The sequence below is a fragment of the Sturnus vulgaris genome, chromosome 2 (genome assembly GCF_052056855.1).
Source record: "Sturnus vulgaris isolate bStuVul1 chromosome 2, bStuVul1.hap1, whole genome shotgun sequence".
Taxonomy (NCBI): domain Eukaryota; kingdom Metazoa; phylum Chordata; class Aves; order Passeriformes; family Sturnidae; genus Sturnus; species Sturnus vulgaris.
In genome coordinates this window covers 108,276,355-108,284,259 of record NC_142244.1, presented here as the reverse complement: position 1 = coordinate 108,284,259, position 7,905 = coordinate 108,276,355, and positions in this window count along the sequence as shown.

Genomic DNA, 7,905 nt, shown 5'->3' with positions numbered 1-7,905 from the left:
TTGTTTTGTTTTATTTTTTCTTGGACTTGATCTTTTCTCCCGAAGTCATTGTGTTGTCATTGGAAAAACACCCCGTTGTAAAAGTAAAATCAGAAAGGGAAAATCAGTGATTTAAGGGGGTTTTGTCTTATGGTTTTCCTTTCTTTGCATTCAGTTTTCTAGCTTTCCCCCAGGGGAATAGTGGTAAAGAAATGGAAAGTGAAGTGTGCCAGTGTTCCCAAAGTAAAAGTTATCAGTAACCCCATGTACTGTTCAGACGTATATTAACGTAGCAACAGGTGGTTTTTAAAACACAATTAATAAAGTTGAAGGAATTCCTGTCCTTAGTAGGAGGTGTGCAGGGGAGAGAGGGAGGAGTTTGAAGAGCTTTCTTCTGCTGCCACCTTGCGCAAAGGATAATCACAGCTCCTGCACTAAGGTAGGGAGCAGGGGCACTTTTGTTGGCTTGTACCTAACCAGATAAAACTTACGGGAAGAAGAAATTGTTTGAGAAGTAGCCAGACATTCCTAGGTGTACAAGTTCATTCACAAATATCACTGAGATTTTTATTACCATGGCACTAAGGGTCTCCTCATGGACTTTGACATTGTCACCGAGGAAAAATAACCAAGCAAGAAACACAAGCCCCATCCTAAAGAACAATGATGGTCCATAAATGAAAGTGTTCTGGTGCTCAAGTAATTCTGTGTAGGCTTGTGTACCATGAGGAAATTCCCAAAAATTCAAAAGAAAAAATATGTAAGTAAAGCGATTTTTTTCAGACTTCGGATTGGTTCAGACCATAATAGAGCAGGCTTAGTTTTTATATTAAGTTGATCTTTTTATATGTGCACACACTTATATGCACACCTATAAAAAAATCTACATGTGAAGAATATTTATTGTGCATGTGTAAATGTTCTGTGAGTTTACAAAAGCTTTTGAACTTACCTGATATCTCTGTAACACAAATATATATATGTTTCCCTCTTTGTAGGCAACATATGAGCTCACAATAGTTAGCTTTCAAGGATGCCTGACAAAGAAACCTCTTTCCCCAAAAGTACAAAGCATGATGCTAAAATACTTAAATAGTGGTTAGTGGCAGACAATGAGTCTTGGGTAAGGACTGAAAAAATCTCCAACAGCCTCAGATTGAAACAACTTCATTGCCACACAGAATTTATTAATACTCACACTAGTGTTCAGATTTCTCTGCTAAGTGGCAGAAGAAACTTGTTGGCAGTACTCCTAACAATTAATTGTAATAGCTGAGCCTTGGTCACAGGCCAGTATTTTCAGCTGAACAATCACCTTGAGACATCTTGGGTCTATTTTGCCACCAAATATTGTAGTTTTCATGACTCAGAGGTACCTGCTTACATCCCCAGTTTTGATGGCTCAACAAATTCTCTATTCTGCTCAATTTTCTGAATTTGTAATGAAAAATGTGCACTGCAAAACCACCTTGAACTGTACTCTATCATATTTCTCTGGCACCAGCAGTACTGCTAGTCATTCAGCTGATGTCTATTCTAATGGAAGCACCTGGGAATGGTAAGTAGGAAATCTGAATGGGAAAATAAATTTATCAAGGTTTTTGCAGAGAACTGGCAAAGAAAAAATAAATGTCTCTTCGTAGGTCAGAGGAAGAGGAATGACAAAGCAAGATATTAAAAAGAGATTTGTAGGAGGAACCAAGCTGAAGACATGGGTAAACTATGGAAGAATGGGAGAGAAGAGTTGGATGTGGTTCTGGAATGTAGTAGGGAAGGGTCTGATTTTAGTATGGGGACAATGTGACTGGAGCTGAGTAGGAGCTGGAGAGAGATTGTAACTCACAAAGCAAGCCAGAGACTGAGCAAAAAGGTCACTGTGGGAGGATTCATCTGTTGAGTCTGGAAAAGTTGCAGAGCAGGGAAGAACAAACAGGAATCTGAGACTGAAGAGGACAGGGGCATCCTCACTGGCCTGCTGGGACAGGTGGCCTGTTGTCCCAGGTGCTGCTGCTGCAGAAGGGGCCACATGGCAGCTGGGCAGGTGAAGAGTGAGCTCCTCAGCCTTCGACAGCACACGGTGCTCACAGAATCCACCAAAACTACTTGGATCTTTGGCCCTGGGTGCTCCACAGCACATTATTCTGCTGGGTAGAAGTACTGAGATGGATCCTTTTCTGTCCTGTGCTGGGTGAGTGAACTCTGGCTCAGGTAGCCTCAGATGGCCATGGCCACTGCTGTGACACAAGGGGTGATCTTTCTGGATATCCTGGGCAGCAGGGATAGCACAAAGCACTGGACACCTGAGGGAGAAGAAAGGAAAGTGGCCATTAAAGGATGCTTCTTAATACTGTAGCTTTTACTAGAAGAAGGGGGTCAGGTCAAGACATTCCCACAGTCTCTGGCAGTATGTGAGAGCTCTGTCAGCTTTGTCAGCTGCCTGGGACTCCTGCAGAGATAAAAGCTTCCAGCCCTGCCTGCTGCTGAGCAGTGCTGGGCTGGGAGGGAGCTCTGTCCTGTGCTGGGAGCTCTGTCCTGTGCTGGGGGCTCTGTCCTGTGCTGGGAGCTCTGCTCTGTCATGTGCAGCACAGAATTTCTTCTCATGTTCCTAAATGTACCAGTAAAGACTACTTTTCAGGTCAGATATTGACATGGCTTCTGAGGATATTTTAGCATTTTCTCTGTTTGCTCTCTAGCCCTGTCATTCCAGGCATGAGTCTCCTAAGCAGCATCATTTTTTTCATCCCTCCAGGGTGTTAGAGACATTTTAACTGAGAGCAGCCCTCCCTAGCCATTTAATCCTGCAATCGCTACAGTGAGTGTCTCAGGCAGAAGCAGTGCTGTACAAAGAGCCATTCCCACCCACCTCAGCAGAGATTCCCACTGCTCCTGCTCAGGACTGCCACTCCAGCAGTCCAGACATCGGCTCCTAATCACAAAGCACCAGAGTGGCCTTGCCATGTCCTTTTCTCTGAAGAGATCTGAGAGAGGATAATTTAAAAACCAACTTGTGTTTTCAGTTGTATGAGTGCTTCTTTTAGATAAGGAAAAGTATTTATTTATAATCTTACTTTTCTAAGTTTTATATATAACCTTTGTTTTGGTAACCTTTCTAATAGTTTGCTTTAAACTTTGCAGCATTTTGCTGTTGTGGGTAGACTGTGAATGTTGTTAATGCCTAATGAGTAGTAACCTTCCTACCAAAGGTGGGATTCTGCAACTTAAATTTTTTTGTTTTGAATTGGCCTCATATACTGTCTTGAAATTATGGTAGTCAGTCACTTTTATCTCTTTTCAGACAGAACTTATTCCTCTAGTGGATCTTCTGGGCATTGCAATTTATCAGTTTTTCATTCACTGAAAAAAAGTCCCGAACAGTATAAGCAAATATATAAAAAATTTTGGAATTTTGAGATGCAGCTTGAGATTTGAATGCACATATATTCTTAGGACTGCTAATATTTTAAATTATGGAAGTTTAGTATTTTAAAGTGAAAATGTACACGAGTAAAATTCAATAGCTGAGATAAACAGAGATTGTCAGAAGAACTTTGACAAAAATATTCATAAATCTACAAGCTCTGTGAGGTCACAGGTCTATAACTTACTAGCTCTATGCAAAGCCACAAATCATTCATGTTGTTGACATAAATCACATTGTTGATAGGAATGGGTAGTGATTTCACTGCTTGTGTCAGTAATGAAATTGGCCCAGCTTCATTTACATATTCACTACATGCCTAGATGTAGGTAAATAACTACAGAAGTGTTATGCAAGCATATATGATACATAGACCCTTTCTCTTCTGTGTGCAGTTATGTGATTTACTTATTTTATATAAGGATTTCAGGTTCAGAAAAAAAGAACAAATTCTTTAATTGTATAGAAGCACTCACTGTTTTGTCACATGGGATGAATTTTACCTTGCTGAAACGGAGCTGTTTGAAAATTTAACATCCACTTTAGGGGCATCTGGGCTGTATCTGGAGAGGATGGAGAGACACAAAGACATCCAGGTTCCTTTTGATCCCAGCATCTCTATTGTTGGGTGGCATCATGGATTTGTACTTTTCAGAATAAGCCTTGAGTCGAGTTATACTCTGAACTGTCAGTCATTACAGTTTGGTAAAGTGAAACTTTGGAGTTACCTTCACTTCTGGCAAACCATCAGCCGTCTTCTGCCAGCTGAGACCATAATGAACCTTCTCACACATGCACATACCCATACACACATACATAGCAAAATGTAGCAGGAAAAATCACATCATATTCTTCTAGTGGGACTGGATTAATAGAAATAACAAAAAAGTCAGTAAAGCCTCCAAAAGTAGAGAAAAAATATTAAAAAAAACCCTCTTTTGTACATGTAACTACATTCACCCTTGGAGCAGGCCTGCAGTTCCAAGTTTTAAGTGCACAACTAATATCTGCCATCTCTGAGTAAGAAGCCAGCTGAAAAAAAATGAATCTGTTTTTCAAAGAGATATTCCAGTTTATTTTGCCTCTTTGAACCTGGAATGAGCAGATAGGGTTGACTGATCAAATGACCAAAAAAATCAGTACTGGAACGAGGCGGTTTTATTGTTGTTATTATTGGGGCTTTAATTTTTATATATTTTTCTTTTCCTAATGCTATCTTTAACAGATCAGGGAGACAGAGGAATAGATGTGACTCTATCTTCAAAATGTTGCAACTTGGCAGGCAGCAGACATTCAGTATACTACTTCTTGTCAAGTACACTTTGGTGTCCTGAAAAACCAGAGCTGGAGGAGATCTTTAAGAACTTCCAGAAAGCTGAGGGGCAGTGCTGCATTTCTAATTCTAGAATAATTAGGTGGAAATTCTGCTTTTCCATCAACTGACTCTCAAACAAGGTAAAGAGAACAAAATCCTATTGTGGGTGGGATCTGAGCTCATCTGAGCTGTTCCCAAACAAGATGAAATGGCTGAGATAGCATTTATGACCTGTAATTTATAACTTCTTTCTACCTGATTTTCAGACATGCTAACCTGTGCAGAAATAGAGGGATGTAACAACGATGCTTGAGTGGGTTCTGATAAAGAAGTCCCAAAACTCAAGAAGTTGCCACATTTAAACTGATTTTCAACATGTCCTTTCTATACTTTCTGAGATTTTGAGTTGTGAACAAAAAACTTGCACTGACATTTGCTATGGTCAAATTATCACAGCCTACTTATCACTTTAAATTAAGGAGGTGCATCATGCAGCTAAACTCTAAGACACTTAATGGTCATCAGCTGGAACAAGTTATTTTGTCTAGAAATCATGCTCAGAAAGGGCTTAGACTTTAAGATTCCAGCTCAATAAGAAGTGTGTCCGTCTGTAGCCAAGGCACACCCAAGCTCCAGCCCAGCTCTGCTCTGGGGTGAAACCACAGTCTGAAGTCTTGCAATTTCCTCTCTAAGTTCTCTTCTCTCCCTTTCTCACGCTGCTTAGGTTTTTATAGGAAGTACATCAGATATGTGGGCTGAAAGGAAGTTGTGGATCCTTCCAGTTAGGTTGTTCTGGACAACCACACACATGGCAGCTTGCCTTGCTTACTCCACATAAATTGGGGAAGTTGCAGACCACTCCTTTTCTCAGTACCGAGCAATTCATGTTTCTGTTATCCATATCTTTCCCTCCTTGTCACTGTCTTGGGACAAATATTTGAAAGTATTTTCTACCTTGTTTATGGGACAAACATAGAGCCCTTATAAGTGTAAAGCAATTACTGACAGCATGAAGGAGGCACTGCTTATTTAATTTTGCTTGGCTCCTGAAGAGTCCAGTATTCTTGGAGTTGCTATGGTCTCAATGTTTCCTTAATACAAACCATAGAAGTAATTCAGCAAAGAGCCCCTTTTCCCATCAGTTATTTTATTACAGAACAGTAAAGGTGACAAGAAAAAAATATGAAGAGAAGCAGTAAAGCTGAAACAGGCTATAAATTACAGTGGGTGTATATTCTGTTCTTCTACATAGTCCTATGGCTGGAAGGGATTTCATGGGATCATTTAATCCATCCTCCTTTTCTGACAGGATGAATTGTACACCATGTTATACATGGCAAGAGCTTGTCTAATTTTCCTTTAAACATTTTAGTGATGGGGAATCTGTGACACCTCCATTCAGTCTATTTTTGTGTCACTACCCTTAAAATTCTGAAGTTTTCCAGGCATCTGAGCTGGCCCTTCTATATTGTAGCATAATCTCCCTTTTTCTTAATTTATTCACCAGCCACTTGGACAAATTTTGTAGCAGAGGACCCTTGCATATTTGAAGGCAGTTAATCTTATATTTTGTGGAAAGCTTCTTGCCAAGATTCTTTCAATCACCCATGTTTCCTAGAGCCTCCTCTACACACCCATTTGGTCAACATCTTTCCTGAACTGCAACTCACAGATTTCTATTGGAATAGAAAAAAATACAAATTATGAATTATAGTCCTCTATGATCCATTTACACTATCCTGTCATCAATTTATAAATAGCACACTGAACTCTTTATAGAAATTTTTATAAATACTTCTTTTATATCACTCTGGCACTTTCTGATAATCAATAATCACAGTTAAAACATATTTTCCAGCTTCAGTTCATTCTGCATAGATTGTATCTATACTTTTCTAACCTCATGGTTGTAGTATTTGATATTATATGAAGTTATATATGAAGTATCTCTTGTATTTTCTTTTTTTCAAGGTGGTCTTGACACTTGTGAAATTTAAATATAAGGCTGTTCAAAACACTTAGTAATTCCCTAGTGGGACTGTTCTTAAACTGTCAGTGTGGGTGGATGAGCTTGGTGGATGGGTAGTTTTCAGTGCCTAATTGCCCTGAATCTATGAAATGCAGTTCATTGCATCATCAGCAAATGCCATTGTCTCAGTGACCATTATTTTGTTTTCTTGAGAAAAATAGGTTTTACTTTATGGTGGATTTTAATGTTCTTATTTAAACTGTCTTAAACAAAGAAAGGAAAAGGAACCAAGTGCATGTCTAGCATAGCAGTTCCTCTGGAATTCGTATGCAGAGAATATGAAAGGAAAACAGCTAATCTTGTTTGCAACAAGAAGAATGCTTTATATCAAAAGTGAAACACTATCATTTCTGAAGACCTTTTACTTCATAAACAACATAGGCTTTTCTACATCAGGAATTTTGCTGGAGAAGAGGAAAAATGAAATAAAATTTTTAAAAAGGCAGAAAGATTAAAGGAGCATATGATGGCTGCTATGGAGCCTGGCATAATCTACTACACAGCAGGTCTCCCTGTGTCTGCTATGCCATACTCTGTCAAAAGCAGCTCCCAAGTGTGGTGAAAGAAATGTTAACATTCCTAATGTTGGATGCATTCAATGGTGTCATCTCAGTTTCATCAAAAACCTGCAATAAAATACATCCAGAACATTTTCTCTCATGAAAGCTTAGTGAAACACAGATGTTGCTGCTCCATATTTTCCCAGAGATCCTCACCGACTCCTTTCACAGAGAATCTGGGCTTCCCATTACCCCATCATTGCCTCTAACAGCAGCCTGCCATTTCCATCAACATTTTGCTCTTCAGAATTGCTGTTATTGTGCAACACTGTGCTTTTCAGCACATTAAACTGGTTAGAACTGAGGCAGTAGAAAAGTATCATTGCTATTGCTGGGGAAGAAAGCAGATGCTGTTCATATGCATACTAAGAAATGAGAAAAAAACCAACCCCTACTGAAGAATGTTTTGAAACCTCCTTAGAGAAATGTGAAAAAAGTACAGTCCAAAAGGCAAAGAAATTATACTAATCAATATTCACCTTAAGCCTGTGAAAGAATGATTGTGATCCATGCTGACATTATCAAAACCTTTCTTTCTTTTCAATAACAGGCTTATTTTTTCTCTCTCTTGAGACTGGAATAGCCAATTAAGGTTTTTAAAATC